The sequence below is a fragment of the Elephantulus edwardii genome, unplaced genomic scaffold (assembly GCF_000299155.1).
Source record: "Elephantulus edwardii isolate Elephantulus edwardi_28Jun2011 unplaced genomic scaffold, EleEdw1.0 scaffold00012, whole genome shotgun sequence".
Taxonomy (NCBI): domain Eukaryota; kingdom Metazoa; phylum Chordata; class Mammalia; order Macroscelidea; family Macroscelididae; genus Elephantulus; species Elephantulus edwardii.
Window position 1 is genome coordinate 9,313,414 of NW_006399762.1, and position 7,772 is coordinate 9,321,185.

General features: G+C 35.9%; 1 pseudogene; it reads left to right on the forward strand.

Moving 5' to 3' along the window:
• The first annotated feature begins 303 nt into the window (after window positions 1-303).
• On the forward strand, window positions 304-780 carry LOC102869509 (annotated as a pseudogene).
• The last annotated feature ends 6,992 nt before the right edge of the window (window positions 781-7,772 follow it).

A 7,772-nucleotide genomic window follows, 5' to 3' on the forward strand; every position in this document is an offset into this window, starting at 1 on the left:
CAAATATTTCTACTAAATTGTTCACTTGTTTGCCCTGATAGCCAATATGCTATCAATACAATGAGAGATAAAGATTTAACTGTCTTCGTATCTCTTGAATTGGATATCTCCTCCAGTTTTGCTCTAAGTTGATGGAGTTCTGTTTTGTTATTAAGCAGTACCGGCATTACTTCTTCGGTTTAAATATAGTTATACCATTACTTGATTAACCTTTGGGCTACTTCGTGAATGCAGAAAATTCTTTCTAGCTTTGCAGACGCCGCCGTCTCAGCAGCTTGTTTATCTGCTCTGCTCGTCCCAACCATGGTCAATCCCACCGTGTTCTACAACATCTCTGCCAATGGCAAATCTTTAGGCCACGTTTCCTCTGGACTGTTTTCAGATAGTCATAAAGACAGCAGAAAATTCTGTGCTCTGAGAACTAAGAAGAAAGGTTTTGGTTACAATGGTTCCTGCTTTCACAGAATCATTCCTAGGTTTATGCGCCGGGGTGGAGACTTCACACGCCATAAGGGTACTGGTGGCAAGTCTATCAACAGGGAAAAGTTTGATGATGAAAACTTCAGCTTGAAGCACACAGGTCCTGGCAACCGGTCCATGGCAAATGCTGGACCCAATACAAACAATTCCCTGTTGTTTTATTTGTACTGCTAAGGCTGAATGGTTGGATGGCAAGCATGTAGTCTTCAGCAAGGTGAAAGAAGGCATGAAAATTGTGGAAGCCATGGAGCACTTCGGGTCCAGGAATGGCAAGACCAGCAAGAAGATCACCATTTCTGACTGTGGACAACTATAATTATAACCTGTATTTCATGTTTTCTCTTAATCACCAGATCATTCCTTCTACAGCTCCAGCGATCACCCTGCTTCCCCCAGTGTGCTTGTAGTACCTTGTAAATCTTTGTCCTCTTAATACAGTTCTTTGGGTTCCATGTTTTCTTTGTTCCCCTCCGTGGTTAGCAAGATTACAGAGTTAAATTTATAACAATGAAATAAAAACTAGATAACAAAAAAAAATCATTTACTCCATAATGATTTAACATTTTGCAATAAAAAGATTTTATGTTTATGATGTCACATAAGATCTAGAAGTTGTCTCCATAATCTTTACTCATTGGCTTAATTTTCCAAAGTGTCTGTCATATGTTAGGGTCTGCATTAGATAGGGATTGAAACAGAGGTGGTGTGGAGGACATCTTTCTCACTTTCTAAGACTTAAAAAAAACCCCAACATAAACCACTGCATTGTCATTCAGTTGGAACTGACACATAACTGGGTTTCTGAGGCTGTAAATCACTTTGAAGGAAATTTCCCAACTTTGTCTTGCAGACCTATCAGTGGATTCAGGTTGTCAGAGAGCTGTGGGCTTTGGAAGAGCAGCTCAACTTCCTATTAACTGCATCAGCAGAGCTTGAAAGACCTTTTATTTAGCAGTCCAATATACAACATGGAGTTCAATATACAACATGGTTTACAATGAATATGTCTGGACTTCCCTTTGCAGCCTGATCTATTAAATTCCTCCAGGATAAGAGCACAGTAGAGTGTTCACTGCTTCTGAGGCTCTTATTTTCCATGTTGAATCCTTTGTATAGAATATTCTTTCTCTACTTTCCCACCTATTGGTACATTAAAACTAGAATCCAGTTGCCATCAGGATAATTTCAATTTTATGTGAATCAGAGTAAACTGCAGCCTGGAAATTTTATGGGCTGATATTCTGGACATAGAGCAGGACCTTGCTTTTGAGGTGCCTCTAGGTAGACTTGTGTCAATAACATTTCATTTAGTAGCAAATGCATTTAGTAGCATTAGCTCTTTGTATGATCCAGGGACTCAATTGATACCTTCTTTTTTTTTCCTTTTAATTTCGCAAAACAAGTGAAAAATGTTTATTAAGGTAATGCAAAGGAGGCAAGGTTGGCGATTGATAGAGATAGATTGGGTGAAAGAGTTAAAGAAAAAAGGACAGAAGAAAGGAGGGGAATTATTCCTGCAAAGTCAGGGGTGGACTCAAACCTTTAGGTGTGCTACCAGAAGAAAGAGAAAAGATACTTAATTCTTTTATTCATCTATATTCTTTTGAAATTTGTAACATAGAAATGTTCCTTGAAATTCTAGGGAGGTAAAAATAAAATGCTTATTTTTGCTGAGTCTTAGCTATGTCACCATATATATATAACTCAATAAAATAAAAAAAAATTCACTACTATCAATTCCAACTCAGAACAACCTCCCATTGGTTTTTAGAGCCTGTAAATCTTTATGAGAAAACACTTTCTGTTTTGTATCCTTGAAGTGACTAGTCAATTTGAACCTTTGATCTTTTAGTTAACAGCCTATGATATAATTAACTCTCAGTTAGTACTTAGCTCCTCCCACTGCATTTTCATAGCATGTTCTTTATAACTTTATTTTGTACTTAGCTAATTCTGTGCTCTATTATTATTATTATTATTAATTTATTTATTTAAAACAATATTAAGAAAATGTTCTTTTCCTTAAATAATGGCATGAGACTCTCCTTATGAAAGCAGACCTCTGGGGATTTAGAGTAACCTGATATTTAATTTTGGGGAAGTTAATATTTCTAACTCTTCCTCATAAGAAAGGATGGTAATGGGGATTAGCCAAAGACTTGACATATTCCATTTTTTAAGGAATAATAAGAAATACAGCACTTATAAGTTACACAATTGTCATTCTTTCTGAAGAGTAACAGTTTAGAAAGATCAACTCTCCCTTATTCCAAAGGAAAAAGAACAAGAGTAATTAATTTTTAACCAAGAAGGGATAATAAAACAAATGTCCATATAATAGCTCTTTTTATGCTCTATCTTCTTCAATGAAACAACATAGGAAATGACTTGAAGATAGGAATGCAGTCATTGTTTTGCTCAAATGTCTAGTATCATCTTCTTAATAATTATTAGTTGAATTAAGATATGAAGATGAACAAGAGAATTATCTCATACCACTAGGGCCAAAATTAGGATAACAGTAGATAATTCAATCCTGTTTCCTTATTCACACACGAAGACAAAATGCAGTAAATAACATCACGCATTGCCTATAAGCTCTCTTGGAATGTGTGACTAACTGCCTCCATGAACAACTGCTTTCTTTGCTTTGATTCTACAAGAACTGCTGATGCCCATGCTACCATTACTGAACATTTTAATAAGATTTCAAAGCAGTATCCTGGTCAAATAGAGGAAAATATAGAATTTCAAATTTTCAAGCTTCTTACAGTCAATAAGTTTAGATGACCCTTTAAAACTACTGCCCTGAGATAATATTTACATCTGAAGCCAAATTCTTGTCTAAAATATTTTTTAAAATAGTACAATATCTTAACTATGGGAAAAATCTTGAATGATCCAGGAAGCATCCAAAGAAGATGGAAGGAATATATAGAATACCAAAAAGGATTGGCTGGCAATGAAAAATTTTAGAAAGTACCATGTGAATATGAGACAATTATAATGTTGAAGTACAAGCTGCATGGAAGGCACTGCAAAAAATAAGACCCCAGGAATTTTTGGAATACCAATTGACATGTCTAAAAAAACAGATGTGGTCCTGGACATGCTCACCAGTCTAAGCCAGAAAATTTAGAGGACAGTTACTTGGCCTACTAACTGGAAGAGATCCATAATTGTTCCCATTCCCAAGAAAAGCAATCCAATGTTATGTGGAAATTATCTAATAAGATAATTCATATCTCATGTGTGAGAAAAATATTGCCAAAGAACATCTCAAAACAGCTGGAACAGTACTTTGACAGAGAGCTTCTAGAAACTCTAACTAGATTTAAAAGAGCCTTGAAACCAGGAATATCATTGCTAATGCCAAATGGATAGTGGCATAATGTGGGGGATACCAAAGAATGTCAATTTGTGTCTTATTGACTATACAAAAGCATTTGACTATGTGATCATAACAAAGAAAAGGACATGGCACCAGGGATCCTGGCAGAGAATGCCAAAAAATGTTTATTTTAATTTAATTGTCTAGGCAAAAGCATTTGACTATGTGGATCATAACAAATTATGGCTAATCTTGAGAAGAATGGGAATTCCAAAATACCTAATTATGCTCATATAACACCTATACTTAGACCAAGAAGATGTCTGAACAAAGCAAAGAAACATGGCATAGTTCAAAATCAGGAAAGAAGTGTATCAGTGTTTTATCCTTTTTCCATTCCTATTCAAACTGTATGCTGAGCATATCATTTGAAAATATGAACTCTGAAGAAAAATGTGGTATCAGGACAAGAAGACTCATCAGCAATATGTGTTAGACAAATGACACAACCTTACTTGATGAACGTGACAAAGATTTGAAATGCTTACTGTAGAAGATCAAAGGCTGCAGCTTTCATTATGGATTGCATCTAAATAAAAGGAGGATAAAAGTTCTCACCACTGGACCAATAACAACATCATGATAGACAAAGAAATAATTGAAAGTGTTAATGGTCTCATCTTACTTGGATCCACAATCAACACTCTTGCTACCAGCAGCCAGGAGATGAGGAATCATATTGTATTGGGCAAGCCTGCTGTTAAGAACCTCTTCAAATTATTGAAGAGCAGTGATGGTAGTTTGAAGACAAAGGTTCACCTAATTTAGGCCATGATCTTCTTAAATAACTTAATATGCATCTGAGAGGTGTAGGATGAATAAGGATGATGGAAGAAGAATTGGTGGCTTTGAGTTTTGATGTTGGAGAAGAATATTGAATATTCTGTGCACTGCCAAAAGAACAAACAGATTTGTCTTGGGAAAGTGCAGCCAGAATATTCCTTGGACGCAAGGAGGGCAAAGCTTCATTCATAAACTTGGAGCAATTCCTTGGGAGAGGCTGGTCTTTGGAGTGTAACATCATGCTAGGAAAGATGGAGACCAGTAAAATAGAGAAAGACTCTCAACAGGATGGAATGAAAGAGTGACTGCAGCAATGGGCTCAAATATGTCAGAGATGATGAGGATGGCACAGGATAAGACAAGGTTCGGATCTCTTGTTCACAGGATTGCTATGAGTCATATTTGACTCAACAGCACCTAAGAAGAAATAACTTTACAGCTATTCTAAAATCTAACACTACTTTGTGAAATTTTCCTCTCAGTAGTCTTCCAAGAGCAACGCATTTTTCAGCCAATCATCTGTTTTCAAAATAATAACCACTGCAACATTTTGGGGATGTAAAAAAATACTTTTTATTACTATTACTGTTGTTGTTGTTGAATCCAGTAATTCATCTTGGAATTACTATTACCAAGCTCAATAATATCCACTTAGCACCTTTTGCTTTCTGATGAGTACGAAAATATCTTTAACAATCTTGGCCAGGTGGCTCTAGGCATAATTGTGTTAGGCAGTGTGGATGCCGTGCTTAACCAGGTAGAGAAGATTCCTGATCTTACAGTGTTTGTATTTTTTTTCTAAATTTTATTTTGTTCTTATTATTGTTGAGAATATATACAGCAAAACATATACCAACTCCACTGTTTTCTACATACATATATCATTTAGTGACATTGACCACATTCTTTGAGTCGTCTGACCATTTTCACCTTCCCTTTTTGAGTTGCCATTCATTAAAATAATTGCATTGACCCTATAAATCCCATGTATTAGTTAATGTTGCTTTTGTCAATTTGATTTCAAATAAATAAGACAGACATATTATTTTTACTGATGTGATAGGTGCCATTGAGTCATGTATGACTCACAGTGACCTTATAAATTACATATCTGAACCCTGTCCTATCCTGTACCATGCTCATTATCTGTGACACATTTAAGCCCATTGCTGCAGTTACTGTGTTAATCCATCTCATTGAGAGTCTTCCCTCTTTCATTGATCTTCCATTTTTCCAAGTATGGTGTCTCAATGTCCCTTTCCAAGAAAGGCTCCTCTAACAGAATGCTCAAAGTACGTGAGACAAAGTTTCACCATCCTTACTTCTAAGGAGACTTTGGCTGCATATTCTCCAATATATATTTGTTCTTTTGGCAACCCATGGGATATTTAGTATTCTTCACCAATACAAACCAAAGGTATTAATTATTTTTTGTCATTATCATTTATTATTCAACTTGCAGATACATAGGAAGTGATTGAAAAGACTGTGACTTGAGTTAGGGGCAGCTTAGTCTCTAAACTGATATAATTTCTCCTTAGTGCATTAGAAAGGTCCTTGACAGCCAGCTTTTCCAATGTAATATGTCATTTGGTTTCTTTCTTTAATCTTTTTTTAATTTGATTTATAGACTGCTGGTACCAAGTGACCGATTGTGGATCCAAGTAAGATAAAATCATTGACAATTTCAATCTTTTCATCATCTGTCCTGATATAGTTTATTGGTCCAGTGATGATAATTTTTGCTTTCAAAATATGATGTTACTCCTATTGAAAGTTGTAGTTTTTGATCCATTGTAGCAGGTCGTTCAAGTCCTCCTTGCTTTCAGCAAGCACCGCAATTTGCAGAATATAGATTGTTGATGAGTCTTCCACCTAATGCCACATTCTTCATTATAAATTGCAGATTCTCAAATAATCTACTCAGCACGTAGTTTGAATAGACATGGGCAAAGGATTTAACTCATATACTTTTCCTGATTTTAAAGCATGCAATATTCCCTTGCTTTGTTTGGACAATAGCTTCTTGGCCTAGGCATAGGTTTTATAGGGGCACAAGTATGTGTACTGGGATTCTCATTCTTCTCGACGTTAGACAGAATTTGTTATGATCCATACAGACTTTGTATAGTCAGTAAAACACAAAAAAAACATGTTTCTGGTATGCTCAGCAATGATATTTCTAATACCATGACCTCTTCTAAACCCAGCTTGAATTTCTGATAGTTCTCTGTCAATGTACTGTTCTAGACATTTTTTTATAATCATCACCAAGATTTTGCTTGGTTGTGATAGTAATGATCTTTTTTGTCAATTTCCACATTCTAGTGGATCACTTTTTTTGGGAATGTGAGCAAATATGGATTTCTTCCAAGTAGTTGGCCACGTAGCTCTCTCCCAAGTTTCTTGGCATAGACTGTTTAGCATGTCCGTGGCTGCAACTGTTAGTTAAAGCATGTCAGTTGGTATCCCATAAATTCCTGGGGATTTATTTTCTGCCAATGTTTTCAAGGAAATTTGACTGCTTCCTTCATCACCATTGGTTCTTGACCATAAGGTATTTCCTGAAATATTTTCATGCCAGTCAGTTCTAGGTACAAGGACTCTGTGTATTTTCTCCATCTCCTTTTGATGCTTCCTGGATCATTCAAGATTTTTCTCATAGCATCTTTGAGTGTTGCAACTACAAAATTTTTATAATATTTTTAAATCTAATTGACTAGTGGCAAGAAGCTGCAAAACAGTTCCAAAGGCATATGTTTCAAGGACATCAGCTGCTCTGAGGAAGAAGGATTCACAATATCCTCTCTTATGATTAGTGCCTCTGAAAACCCACAGGAGGGTCAGCTATGAGTCAGTTCCAACTCTATGGAACACAACAACAATGACAGAAATTATTTTATATATGTTGTTGTTCTTGTTGTGGACCATTGAGTAGGAAGCAACCCATACTTGAACTTCCAGCAGATTTTCAGAGGCAGTAATCAGATAAGTGGAAATTGCCCATTCTTCTCACATGGAGCTGGCAGATTCTAGCTGCATGCCTTTAGGATTGCATCACAGATTCTTACCACTAGGCTATATATATGACTGTTAATATAAAATATATTGATATATT